General features: G+C 37.3%; 1 long non-coding RNA gene across 3 annotated transcripts in view; it reads right to left on the reverse strand.

Moving 5' to 3' along the window:
* LOC123600004 overlaps positions 1-14890 on the reverse strand; it is a 96755-nt gene that overhangs the window by 47813 nt on the left and 34052 nt on the right. For all 3 annotated transcript variants that reach the window (XR_006713414.1, XR_006713413.1, XR_006713415.1), the window contains one exon: positions 8023-8105. This is a non-coding gene — a long non-coding RNA (uncharacterized LOC123600004). The remainder of the gene's footprint in view (positions 1-8022; positions 8106-14890) is intronic.

The following is a 14890-nucleotide window of genomic DNA, read 5'->3' on the forward strand; positions in this document are numbered from 1 at the left end:
CCCCATTTCCTACCACTACCTCCCTTAAAGTCATGCTCTAGCCCTCCCTAGTTACTTGTAGCTCCTTGCATGTGCCACGTTCCCTCTTATTTCTAGGGTTTGCACATCTTCATTTGGTTAATTCTTACACTTTTACTTTCTCAAAGAGGGTTCCCAATTCCTCAGGAATGGCCTCAGTGCTCCACCCCCATGATACCACAGAACCCTGTAATAAGGGCTATTAATACCATACTTCAGTGTCTCTTTTCTTGCTTTTGTCTTTTTGACTCTGTACCGCCAGCTATTAGTGCATTGCCTAAAACACAATATGCAATCAGTGAATATTTAATTAGTAGACTGGATTCTGTGACTGGTGGCTATACTCCTGACCTATCTGATTGTGAATCTAAATGATATTATAAAAAATATATATAAAGATATTACAAAAACAAATTAGACAAAAAGTTAAAAATAGAACTACCATATGGTCCAGCAACTCTATATATAGGAAATTAATCATTATCTTGGATATATCTGCACTCCCCTGCTCATTGTAGCATTATTTACCATAGCTAAGACATGAAAACAACCTGTATCCATTGACGTATTAATCGATAAGAAGAATTTGGTGTATATACAATGGAATATTATTCATTCAAAAAAAAAAAGGAATCCTTCCATTTGCAACAACATGATGGCCTTTGAAGTCATTATGCTAAGTAAATCAGATAGAAAAAGATAAATACTTCATGATATTACTTACATATGAAATTTTAAAAAGCCATCCTCCTCCTGTTAGTCATTCTAACACTGAGTTTAGACCAATATTTGCTCCAAGCTGATCATAAATTCTCTTTGCCTTTCCACCCCCATGTATAAATCCTACCTATCCAAATTGAGGTTATCCCAGGTACAAGAAAAACAGGACCCAACCTTGATAACAAGAATTAAGATGTTAGTTTGCTGAAATGAAATCAAACCTTTCTTCACGTATAGAAAGCTGATCTTTTTTATATAGAAAGCTGATCAATTGAAATAAAACAGCAGTTTTACATAATAAAAAGCAAGGATCTTTAGGTCACAGTAATGTTGCATCTAAGGTTGGTCAGAAAGCAAGGCTTCCTAACTCTGTTTTCATTAATTAGCTAGTCAAAACACCTTCTGTTGATGTACTTGATACTCTCACACATTGAGACTTGCCAGAATCTGCTAATCCTGATCCTTCATGTATTTTCTGTAAAGACTAGGAAGCTGGATCCTGTATGAATGTGAAGGTTGCCTACCAGATAAAAATACCCACCTAAAACAATGACTAAGGTCTGAAATCAAGCCTAAACTCTGCTCATCAAGCTTTGTGTCCTGGCTTTGGGGCTTGCATCACCCAGGGGACACAATACCTTTTTCTAATCCACGCAAAAGTACTTTGTGGGTGGTAGGGATCCTGCTTGAAAGCATTAAGATTCAGCACTGTCACAGCTCTCAAGTAACCCTAGAAGACCAAAATTCTGAATTATATGTTCCAGAGATCCCAACGGCATTCATCAGTCTCAGGATATACCATTCTGCCCTCTAATCATCATGACTTTGAGCCTGAACCATCAAATGAATCCACTCAACCTCTGCCCATCAAGACCTTGGCTTATAGTGGAAACTGCCAGACCTTTAAACCATGCAGAACAAACAACAAAGGCTATAAAAGTCAGCTTGAGGCTAGGAAGTAAGCAAAATCTAGTCTTCTGTTTATATTTCAGACCTGCTTGATTCTAAGTGCTTTGAGCACACTTGCATCTTTGGCTGGTAGTGCAATATCTCAACTTTCTGGGAACACCATCTTTGTTGGGACTTAGCCTCCTAGATATCAGCCTTCTGACTAACTTCATGGATATGATTTTGGGCTCCTGACTCAGCCTTTCTACTGCTACTCTCCCCTGAGGCTGACCACCCTTTCCACTAGTGATGAATGTGATCCCAGGCCCAGCATTCAGCCCAATATAGATAATGATATGGCCCAAGTGATGATGCTAACAATATGGTATATTCCATGGGCTCCAAAATACCAAACTTCACAAAAGTGGGGGTTTTCTACATATTATTTCATTATCTTCCTTCACTACTCATCATAAAAATCTCATCCAGTAAGACCAAAAGGGTTCATCATATTCTTATCTTTATCAACCATAATAAAAACAATAACAAATATCCACTCTGGTGAAGACCATAGAGCTAAGTTGTAGAGAACAAAGATTTACAAAACCCAGATCATATTCTTGAATGTTGCCCATCAGTTCTGTATTGTGTCTCAGAACAGCTCTTATTGGTGCAAAGTTCTGGCCATAACCAGGGTGCCAGAGGAACTGCAGAAGGGCAGCAAGAAAGCAGGTGTAGGCTTCCTGGCAGAAGCTTCCTTCCAGGCTAGCAGACTAAATCTTTAACCCCTAGTGTTTCTGAAGGCTGGCTCTACTGCTGAGCCCTCTTCCTCCCTTAGTAGATCCCATCGAAAATCAACCTGATCTCCTCCTTACTGTCTGCAGTCTTTCCTCACCCACATCTCTGCCTATTCTCCTCTAAATCACACATTTGGTTTCCATGCCTGCCTTTAAACTCTGTCTCTGGAAATAAAAATCCACGCTGACATCACTTAATTTTCTTGACATCACTATTTTTGGCTGCATCATTCCTGTGACCTGCATGTTACTATCATTCATCTTGCCCTACTATGGTTTTATTGGTCTCATAACTCAGTTACAGTTTTTGTTGTCTGAGGGAGGAGGATGATGGAGGTAGATGTAGCTTTAGGATAAAGCAGATGCTGTGGACAGCAAAGAGAAAAGAAGGAAAAAACCTGGGTCTCTGATGACTTTTTAAAATTGTGGTAAAGTACATATAACACAAAGTTGGCCATTTTAACCATTTTTAAGTGTACAATTCAGTGGCATTATATTCACAATGTTGTGCCACCATCACCGCTGTCTATTTCCAAAACTTTTTCATCACCCCAGAGACTTTGCAACTGGCCATTCAGCAACAGCTCTCATTCCCCAGTCTCCCATGCCCCTGGTCACCTCTAATCCACTTTCTGTCTCCATAAATTTGCCTATTCCAGATATTTCGAGTAAGTGGAATCACACAATATTTGTCCTTTCGGTTCTGGATTATTTCACTTGGCATAAAGTTTTCAAGGTTGAAGGTTTGTGAAGTATGGTACCCATTATCAACAGTGTATTCCTGATTCAATTCATATTTTGTATATGGTTATAAATCTTATATAGCTTTTAACTTGACACTTAATATAAATCCATTTGATTTGAATATACAGGCATAACTCAATTTATTGCACTTGTCTTTATTGCACTTCACAGATCCTGTGTTTTTTACAAATTGGAAGTTGGTGGCAAACCTGTGTCAAGCAAGTTGATTGGCACTATTTTTCTAACAGCATTTTCTCACTTTGTATCTCTGCGTTTCATTTTGATAATTCTCACAACACTTCAAATTTTTTCATTATTATATTTGAATTGCTGCAATCTTGTGATAAAACTTTAATGAATGAGGAGTTGCTTTTTATGGATGAGCAAAGAAAGTGGTTTCTTGAGATGGAATCAACTCTTGGTGAAGATGCTGTGAAGATTGTTGAAATGACAACAAAAGATTTAGAATATTACATAAACTTAGTTGATAAAATAGCAGCAAGGTTTGGGAAGACTGACTCCAATTTTAAAAGAAGTTCTACTGTGAGTAAAATGCTGTCAAACAACATCTCATGCCAAAGAGCCTTTATGAAAGAGAGAGTCAATCAATTTGGTAAATTTCATTGTTGTCTTATTTTAAAACATTGCTGTAGCCACCCCAACCTTCAGCAACCACACCCTGGTCAGTCAGCAGCTGTCAACATTGAGGCAAGACCGTCCACCAGCAAAAAGATTATGACCCACTGAAAGCTTAGATGGTAGTTAGCATTTGTTAGCAATAAATTATTTTCTATTTCAGGTACATACATAGTTTTTTTTCAGACATAATTCTATTGCACACTTAATGAATTATAATATGGTAAAAACATAATTTTTATATGCACTTGGAAACCAAAAAAAATAATTTGACTCACTCTATTGTAATACTTGCTTTATTGTGGTTGTCTAGAACTGAACCTGCATTATCTCCAAGGTACATCTGTAATGTATGTAGTATGTGTATGTGATTTGTGCACACTTTAGTTCCATGAACCTTGGGAAAATGATTCTACAAATATCATATATAGATATAAATGTATAGTTTTTTTTTTTTTGCAAAGTGATACATTCTTCTTATTTATTAAATCACTAGTTTCAGTGTTGTATAGAGCTATTTGTAGAACAATTTCAGAAAAGAATTAAAATATTGTGAAAATTTCAGCTTAATAAATATTTATATAAAAACTTCAGAATTTCATTCTTTTTTTACTGCTGAATAGTATTCCATGGTACATATGTACATTTGTTTATCCATTCATCTGTTGATGAACACTTGAGTTATTTGCACCTTTTGGATATGATGAATAATGTTGCAGTGAACACACTGACATACAAGTATCTGAGTCCCTGCTTTTTATTCTTCTGGTTGTATATTTAGAAGTGGAATTGCTAGCTTAAGGTCATTCTATGTCAAGCTCTTGGAAGAACTGCCAAACTGTTTTCCATAGGGGTTACATTTTACATTCCCACCAACAACATAAGAAGATTCCAATTTCTCCATATCCTTGCCAATATTAGCTATTTTCTTTAAAAAACATATTATTATAGCCCTCCCAATAGGTGTGAAGTGGTATTTTATTGTATTTTTGGTGTGCATTTCCCTAATTCCCAATGATGTTGAGCACTTTTTCATACACTTATTGGTCACTTGTATCTCTTCTTTGGAGGAATGTCCATTCAAATCCTTGCTCATATTTTAATTAGATTATTTGTCTTTGTGTTGTTGAGTTATAGTAGCTCTTTATATATTCTAGATATAAACTTTTATCTGTGATAAAAAAGATTTACAAATATTTTTTAGATTTCTTTTCACTTTCTTGACAATGTTCTTTGATGCACAAAAGTTTTTAATTTTGGTGTCCAATTTATCTATTTTTTCCTTCAGTTATTCTTGTTTTTGGTGTCATATCTAAAAATCTATTGCCAAATCTAAGGTAATGAAAAGTGCCCCTATGTTTTCTTCTAAAAATTTTATGGCGTTAGCTCTTATATTTGGGTTGTTGACCCACTTGAAGTTAATTTTTATATATGATGTGAGGTAGAGATCCAACTCTTTCCTTTGCATGGGGAAATCCAGTTGTTCCAGCACATCTGTTAAATAGAAAATTCCTTCCCCAATGAACGGACTTGGTACTCATGTCAAAAATCAATTGGCCATAAATATATGGATTTACTTCTGTAATCCCAGTTCCATTCTATTTGTCTATAGGTCTATCTTTATGCCTTTCATGATTTTTTGAGTTGCTGAGTTAACAAACACTGAAGGTTACTATATTCATTGTATATTGCTGCTATAACAAATTTCTAAATTTGTCTTAAACAAAAACAAATTTATTATCTTATAGTTCTAGAGGACGGGGTTCCAAAATGGGTTTCACTGACATAAAACCAACATGTCAGCAGGGCTGCATTTCTTTCTGGCAACTGTAGGAAAGAATCCATTTCCTTATCTTTTCCAGATTCTAGAAGCCACCCACGCTCCTTAGCTCATGGCCTTCTTCCATCTTCAAAGCCAGCAATGATAAGTCAAGTCCTTCTTACACTGAATCACTCTGACTTTTGCTTCATCATCATGTTTCTGTCTCTGACTCTCACCCTTCTTTTGCCTCCCTCTTCTACTCTGTGATTATATCGGACCCACCCAATAAGTCATGATAATCTCCCTATTGTAAAATCATCTGATTAGCAATTTCAATGTCCCTTTACCATGTCATATAATATATTCACTGGTTTTGGGAATTAGGACACGGACACCTTTGCGGAACTATTGTACTGCCCTTCATAGCCATTCTGGGTCTGGACTTGTAGTCACTTGATACAAGAAAGTTTCCTATAGTTAAAGCCTATATAATTTGAGGCTGGGCCTGATTTATTCACCAGTCTCCCCATCACCACTCAACACAGTGCCTGGAATATAGTATATGACTGATAAATACTATTGAGAAATGTATTTACTGATGCTACTAGTGCTCAGATAGTTTTTTTTTTATTTTTTTATGTTTATTCATTTTTGAAAAACAGAGAGAGACAGAGCACAAGCAAGGGTGGGGCGGAGAAAGAGGGGGACACAGAATCTGTAGCAGGCTCTAGGCTCTGAGCTGTCAGCACAGAGCCTGACACGGGGCTTGAACTCAAGAACTGCGAGATCATGACCTGAGCCAAAGTTGGATGCTCAATGGACTGAGCCACCCAGGCGCCCCAGTGCCCAGATAGTCTTTGTCAATGATTTTCAAACTAAGTCCCATAGAATTCTAAAGTTTCATTCCTGTGCCTTGGGAACCACTTGACGTAGGAAGTAAAAACTGCCGAGGAAGAAGCTGAGCCTTTCTTCAATCCAAGCAGTTTGCCTTTATCTATTTCATTTTTTGAGATTCTATGTAAAATTATAAGAAGTCTACTGATATAGGAAGTTAAAAAAAGAAAAAACTGGGATTAGCTCATTGACAATATAGCACAACTCCAAAATGTTTGCTTCATGAGGATGTTGATTTTATAAGATAAACTGAACCAGCTGTCTAGGTGAGTAACCCCTGTAGCAAGAAGGACGTGCTTCACGTGGTGCCCAGCTGAAATTGGGTTGAATAGAACTAGAGCATGAGATAGTCTCTTTACAACTCAGCATTCTAAATGTAGTTTCCTGTTCAATCCCCCAAATATTTCCTTCCAATTAAGCAATTCCCTTGGCCCTGTAATTTCAGAAAGCTCCTTGGAGTTCAGTTGGTAATGAAGAACTGCCTTTTCCAAACTACTCAGAGAAGAAAAGCAATTGTGAGCATTATTAAGTGCTTACTCTGTGCCAAGCACTGTGTTGAACAATTTACACACATTATTCCTCATGTGTATGTACTCTTTGCCATAATCCTGCAAAGTATACCGTATCTCCATTTTACTGATAAGAAAACTGGGACAAATAAATATTAATCTACCTAATGCCACAAAACTTGGCAGGAGATCTTTTAATATTTCCCCCACATGCTATTCTCAAAGACACCCATAAGAATAGGTGACCTTTTTCCTTGCTGTCCTAAGATGGCCCTTTCATCTACATAATGTCCATGGAATTCAGAGATTCAATCATTTCTCAATCTGAATTCCTATTTTCCTATTTTACCCTCCACTTTGACCCTTCCTTAACTGTATAAATGGCAACTCTGTTTTGTTTTGTTTTGCTTTTCAGTTGATCAGGTCAAAAACTTTTTTTTTTAATATGAAATTTATTGTCAAATTGGTTTCCATACAACACCCAGTGCTCATCCCACCAAGTTGGACAAGTTACTTTGCTTTCTTACACCTGTTTCCTCGTGTGTATAATAGGAAATAATATCTATTTCAAGGTACATTGTGAAGATTTAAAGGAATAACATGTGAAGAGCTTTGTACAATGCCTAAAAGTTATCTAACATTAATATAAATAAGAAAAGTAAGAATCAGAAAGTTTAAAATCCAAAGTCAAACAGCTAGGCTATAAAAATAGGAGAGGGCTGGATAAGGAATCCAGAGCTGTAATGCTGGAAAATTGGCTTATTTGTGTTTGTCTTAATATTCTTGAAACTAAATCTAGACAAGCAGCTTTTTCTCCTCCATTTGGTGCTAACTCTAAAGAGCAGAGTGAAGCCTTTGTTTTCAAGTTTTAGGAGATCCTGTTGATGTGTCCTGTTTTCTGTAATAAGTACTATCACTTTTCTATTGTTTACTCACACAACAAACATGAATAGGAATTTATAATCTACTTGGGAACATAAGCCACATGTTTTGATAACAAGGAAGTTAGGAGAACTGAAAAAGTGCTAAGGAAATTCAGAGGTGAGAAGCATACCTTTATTTCTTCGTAGGTGAAAACACTCTCCTATTCCTTTCCTCACTCCCAATCCATAGGGCAGTTTCTTTGTAAACTCCTTGCTATGGAAACAAATATATAAGAATGATTGACATGCATACATACTTTTCTCCTAAGTGTTAAGGATTCCTGTTTAAGTTCCTAACATCAATTTCTCAAAACAAAAATGCATAGACAATCTTTGGAGGAGTTAATCAGAGTACTTTTTATTCATCTCATTTGGTTTGCACACCTAAGTGGTGCCTCTGGGTATACCATAAAAAGAGCTTTAATTGAGAGCAAACAAACTTGGGTTTTACTTACCTTGGATCCACTAATTAGACTCAAGATAAAGAGTTCCTTCCAGGGAAGGGAATGTGGAGCAGATACTTGTTTTTCCCAAAACTTTTGTCTACTTCTGCAGTTATATATTTTTTAAAGCACATATATTGTGTAGGATTATTTACAACCTCTGGAGAGAATGAACATGAAGCATTAGTGTGCATGGATACTGTCATGTGTTAAAAGAAACACACTAGCAGTGGGCCTGTAACTACAGAATTCTGAGGTTGAATTTCAGGGTTTATTGGGGTAAGGGAGTGATTCATAAGGATGTTGATATTTTAGCATTTTCTATTCAACATGGGAATTTAAAGATTATCCTAGGAGAAATGAAGGAGAAAACTATATGTCTCAACTCTTATTTTTAATGAGGGTGAATTTTCAGGGATGTCAAAAATTGGATAGTCCATCTGCCAAATCTCTGTTTTACATATGCACTTTTTTTTCGCCACCTTATTCTTGTCAAAAGGTGTTGCCAAGAATCATTCCCGTCAAGGTGTTTAGTGCCAGCACTGTCCAAATAAGAAGCAATGTGAGAAAGAACTGACTTTAGGGGCACAGATGCTATATTAGTGTTGGAACTATTCCTGTGTGGAAGCTTCTCCGCTTCACACTGAATAAAACTATGATATTTACTACCATTTAATCCAGAGACCCCTTCTCCCTTCCCCTTATAGTAACAGCACTGTGTGGTTGTTTTTTTAACTACATCTGGACTGCAAATATAAAAAATGCATCAGCTGTAAGTAGAGTTGTGACAATAAGACAAAATTCTTGCCATTACTGCTTTCACTCAAAGCCCTGAAACTCTTGCTTATGATTCTGTCTCCCAAAGTAAAACCCCTAAGTAAACCTCTCTAAGCCTCAGCATCCACACTAGAAAATTAGGAATTATAATACCTACCACACACACACACACGCACACACACACACGCACACACAAAGTTGCCAAGGTTTAAAATTATAGCCTTCACTTACCATTTAGCACATACAGCACAGGAGACATAAACCATAAATGCTATTGGAAGGGAATTAGAGTGCGGAGGTTTGTCAACAAACACACCTAATTTTGATCCTGCTCTACTACTTATAAACTGTGTAACCTTAACTTTAAAATGGCCAACTTAATTTTCCTGAACCTCAATTTCTCAGAATGAATCAGAATGATATATTACCTATTTCATAAATGTGGGATAATGAAGTGTGATAATACATCTAAAGTGCTCACCACAGTGCCTGACACATTCTAAATACTCTACATTAGCCATTATTATTAATTCATTACTTCTTGAATGCTTGTAAAAATAACACATTTTAGCATACGTGCAGGAAAATCCCTGCCAAATAAGTTCATTTATTTTCCTCTAAGAATGAACCCTCTGACAGAGAAGCCTCTATATAAGTAGAGAATTTTACAGTCCTAAAAACAGTAAATGAAAAAGTATTATTAAATTGATTAGATCATCTTAAAATCTCTCAATCTGGAAATATCCATCCTGGCATAGAGTTATACATACATTCCTGGTCCACGTCTTATTGAGAAGCTCTTTGAGCTTCCAACTGTGTCTTCCCCTGGAACAGGGTAGATATCTAAAGGAGAAATAGGTCTTATCTTGCCCTTTGGGATCTTGGCCCCAGCTAGGCTTATCTCCTAAACCAGTTCTTTTGGCTACTTGCTCAACAGCTCTCTGGATCCCAAATTTCATGAACTCACATCTCCTTCTGCTGGAGTTAGGCTTTTATCTCTAGTTCTTCTGGAATCTGGACTCATTTTATCTCGTATACATACTTGTTTTCCTATTTCTAGTTAATTCTGAATAAATGATTACAGACCCACAAAAACTATCCATCATTCAATACAAGTACACAAAGAGACTCCCACCAAAGTGATCCAATGCATGCAGTCAAAACAATGGGAAGGAAGTCACTGAAAATGCAGTTGGAATCACAAACATTTCAGCACCAAAGAGATTTTATGGTTGTTCCTGTGTTCGGTGAAGGATGTGACATTCTGAAATGGATATGTGTGTGTGTGTGTGTGTGTGTGTGTGTGTGTGTGTGCGCGCACACGTGCATGTGTGTGTGAATACACTTTCTGAATAGATCACCACATGAAAATCAATTCAGGAATATTTAAGTTCTAAATATTTTTTCAAAAGACATTTGATTCATCAATTCACTTCTTCAACAAATATGTGGAAAAGTAAGAACAATGGCTAACATTTATGGAGCATTTTCTGTGTCAGATGCTGTTCTAAGCACTGAAAAATGACAATCATAATAGGAAGTTAATAATCATAAGAGCTCCACCTTACTAAGTAAACTGAGGCACAAAGGGGTAAAATAATTTGCTCAAAGTTACAATGGATACTAAGTGATGAAACCAGGTACTTACCATATGCGAGGCACTTTGCCAGAGGTAGAGCATACAAAAGGAATAATATCTAGTCTCTGCTTTCATGAAGTTTAAGTTCAAGTGAAAAAGTCAGACAAAAAGAGTAAACAAAATAATTTCAAATTTTTTTTTTCAACGTTTATTTATTTTTGGGACAGAGAGAGACAGAGCATGAACGGGGAGGGGCAGAGAGAGAGGGAGACACAGAATCGGAAACAGGCTCCAGGCTCTGAGCCATCAGCCCAGAGCCCGACGCGGGGCTCGAACCCACGGACCGCGAGATCGCGACCTGGCTGAAGTCGGACGCTTAACCGACTGCGCCACCCAGGCGCCCCAACAAAATAATTTCAAATAAGCACTATAAAGGGAGTAGAAAATGGGATTGTGCTATGTTATAAACTAAATTGTGTCTCTCCAAAACTCCTATGTTGGAATTCCCCAGTACTTCCAAATTTGACTGCATTTGGAGATGAGGCCTTTAAAGAGGTCTCTAAGGCTTAATGAAGTTATATCAGTGGGGTCCTAATCCAACATGACTGGTGTCATTTTGACAAGAGAGGTTAGGACACAATCAGACACAGAGAAAAGAGTGTGTGAGGACATCTGAAGAAGACAGCCATCTACAAGCCAAGGAGAGAAGACTTAAAAGAATCCAACCTTGTGGACACTGTGATCTCAGACTTCCAGCCTCTAGAACTGTGGAAAATAAATTTCTGTTTAAGTCATCCAGTCTGGGGTACTTTGCTATAGCAGCCCTAGAGAACTAATATAGTAACCAAAGAAGGTCTCTCTCTGAACTGATTAAGACTCACAGAATGAAAAGAGTAGAAGGAAGTCCCAGACAGAGGCAAAAAGAGCAGAGAGAGAGACCTTGAAGGAAGAATTAAACACTTAAAATATTCTACTAATCTCAGAAGTCATCATAGCCACTTCATTGAGTGATTACTCACAAAACACTTCATAATTGGGGAAGTGTTTTACAACATTGTTCTCAATTAATCATCATAATAGTCACAGTCGGCAGATATTAATAGATTAATTTTACATATGGAAACTGAGGCACCAGAGATGCCAAGTGACTACAACTTGCACCTAGTTCTTCTGATGTCAAAACCAATGTTCTTTTCATTATACCAAAGTTTCTTCCTAACCAAGATCACTCCTATTTTGTATAAAAGTCTCTAGTCATCATAAGGCCATATTGCACAGGGAAGGCAGATTAAGAGTTCAGAAATTATAAACAGGGTAGAGTTCTTCATCTCTTCATGTTTCACATCCCAACCCCCACACCTTCCTCTAATTGTCTTCAATAATGATTGTGCTATATAAAGGATTTTACTGTTTTTTTTAAGGTTACTTATTTTGAGAGAGAGACCAAGGTGGGAGGTTCAAGGAGAGAGGGTGTGTGGGGGAAAGAGAGAGAGAGAGAGAGAAAGAGAGACAGAGAGAGAGAGAGAGAGAAAGGATCCAAGCAGGCTCCACAGCCAGTGTGAAGTCAGATGCGGGGCTCAATCTCACGACCACCAGATCATGACCTGAGCCAAAATCAAAAGTCGGACTCCTAACTGACTGAGCCACCCAGGCGCCCCTTATTGGTTTTCAAAATCTGTTTTCATGAATAAAATATTTTAATTGCTTTAATTCCCCTCTTCACTTAGACCGAGTAGACGCATGAATTCTCTTCAAAATGCCTTTCAGTTTAACTGTAGCCTTTGCAAAATGGAACCTCAACAAGCACCTACAGTGCTTGCCAGCAGGACATGGGGAAGTAGTACAAGCAAGGGAGATTTCCATATAACACATGTGTTCTAAGTACAAAATTACAATAATTAGAGATGGCAAAGACTGAGAAGTCTATCTCCAGGAAGGTCAATGAAAGATTATGAAAATGTTTAGTCTAGGCTGGTCCCATTCTCCTAATAGTACATACAGTGAACAAACCATATATGCATTCTCTAGCAGACTATTACATGATCTAATCAAATGTAGTTTTAGCATATTTGTGCAATGTCATGACCCATAACTCTATCATATTTCACAATCAGTTTTTCCCACTGAAGCATTTGGGAATCTGAAAGTATAAACAAAACAGACTGATTGTCTATTAAAAGTTATTCAATAAATGTTTTTGAGAATCTGTTTTGGAGACGGCCTTCCACTAGAACTGTGAAGGTTATAAAAATAGTTAAGAATAAGACTAGTCCACAAAATGAATATAAAACTCTAACAGAGAGATGTCATCCTTACTTATACCTATAATTCAAAGGCAGGATTTGTAAATTGTGGAGAAAGGATTGACAAGGGAAAGGGGAATTTACATCCAATTGTGAACATTTCCCTTCATGGAAGAGAAAGTACTTAAACTGGGCCTTGAAAGCTGGTTAGGATTGCAACTGGTATAGATGAAAAAGGGTTGACTTTCAGATTAAGGGGCGGGTGGGTGGGATGAACAAAAATAAGAAAAAGTGAAGCCATTTCAGGGAACAATTTGATGAGAGTTTGCATATCAGGCTGAGAAGCACTGGATCTATTTTGTAAACAATAGAGAGCCAGCACAGGCATTTAAATAAGAGGAAGTCCAACAGTGAATGCCTACTGTGTACCAGGCACCAAGTCTGGCCTATTACATATGAATTTATACTTTAGTCTCCACAATCCAAATACAACACAGCAGGGTGGAGAAACTGAGGCTTAGGAGGTTAAACACAGAATCAGCAATGGGAATGACACGAACAGAACTATGCTCCAGGAGATGAGTCTTGCAACCATTTAAGAACACCCACTTATTATCAGAAACAAGGAAGTGAGGAAAAGATGATTTAAGATCAGGATAATGACATGCTGACTTTGAAGTGAGTAAAAGACAGTGAAGTGGAGATTTCCAAATAGCAATTTTAAACAAAAGGATGGAACTGATTTGAGAGGTCAGAGCTAGATGTAAATTTGAAAATAATACTACAGAAATGATAGCTTAAGTCATGGAAAGCACAAGACAGCAAAAGAAAATATTAAGAGACGACGATAGAAGACACAACCTTGGGAAACACCACCATTGGGGGGGGGGCAAGAGGAAGAAGGCATGCCAGTGAAGCAGAGAAAAACAGAAAAGTGAAAGAAATATTAAGGTGAAGAATAGCAAAGCTCAAATTCTTATCATATAATAATCACAAATCTAGTCACAAAGTTGGAGATGAAGATGAAGGGGATGAAACAAAATAAAAGTGGAGTAAAGGAGCTTGAGAAAAGCACAGAAGATTTTTAGAAGGTGTGGGAAATGCAGCAGGGAGTCAATCTGACAGGAATCTGACAGGAACTGCTGGCAAAAGCAGCAATGAGGTCCAGCTAATGTTAAAGCAAAGAGGGAGAGGGATACTGGGACTTTATCTAGGAACACTGATAGTCTATGAACATAACCAAAACAAGGAGTGAAATAACAAGAAGTCAAGGGGAAAGGAGAATGGATGGTTATAGAACCCATCATGGAGCCCAGACTGAGAAGAAAGACAAGTGAATTCTGCTTTTTCCTTTGTCTCTGCCATTCCAAATGCCACTGAAATGATTTTTTTAATGCAATGATCAATGGCACTCATACTTTAAATATTCAAAATAAGCATCTAAACCAACGTTAAAATCTCTCTTGTTCCAATTCCATAAACCCAGAATCAAATGCCCCCAAAATCCTTTTAGAAATATCTTTGACACAGAATGATAATTAACTTTGGAGTAGTGATAGCATCGCTCCACTCCCTCCTAAGTGTTGGCCAGGACCTTCTTTTATTAAAATCTTGTTATTGTCCCCTCACAATGACATCTCATCTACTCTGAACTCCTTCTTTCCTCTGCCACTTATCCCTTGGTTTCCTGAGATATTAGGTTAAATAATACCAATAGGAAACGATACATTATCAATCTTTGTTAATGCTTATGATAGCTACTGTCTTCAGAGTACTTTACCTTTTCTTTTCCTTATAAATCCTAAACATGTTTTAGGCAGTACAGCAAATGGCACACATAATACCATGACCTGTAATGGCATGATACCATGAGCAATGGAAGGATTTTCCATGCAATGTTCATATATTTTTAAAGCACAGGGAAGTGTTGAAGCCATTTGGATTTTGAAGCCTGACA

Source organism: Leopardus geoffroyi, chromosome C1, assembly GCF_018350155.1.
Source record: "Leopardus geoffroyi isolate Oge1 chromosome C1, O.geoffroyi_Oge1_pat1.0, whole genome shotgun sequence".
Taxonomy (NCBI): domain Eukaryota; kingdom Metazoa; phylum Chordata; class Mammalia; order Carnivora; family Felidae; genus Leopardus; species Leopardus geoffroyi.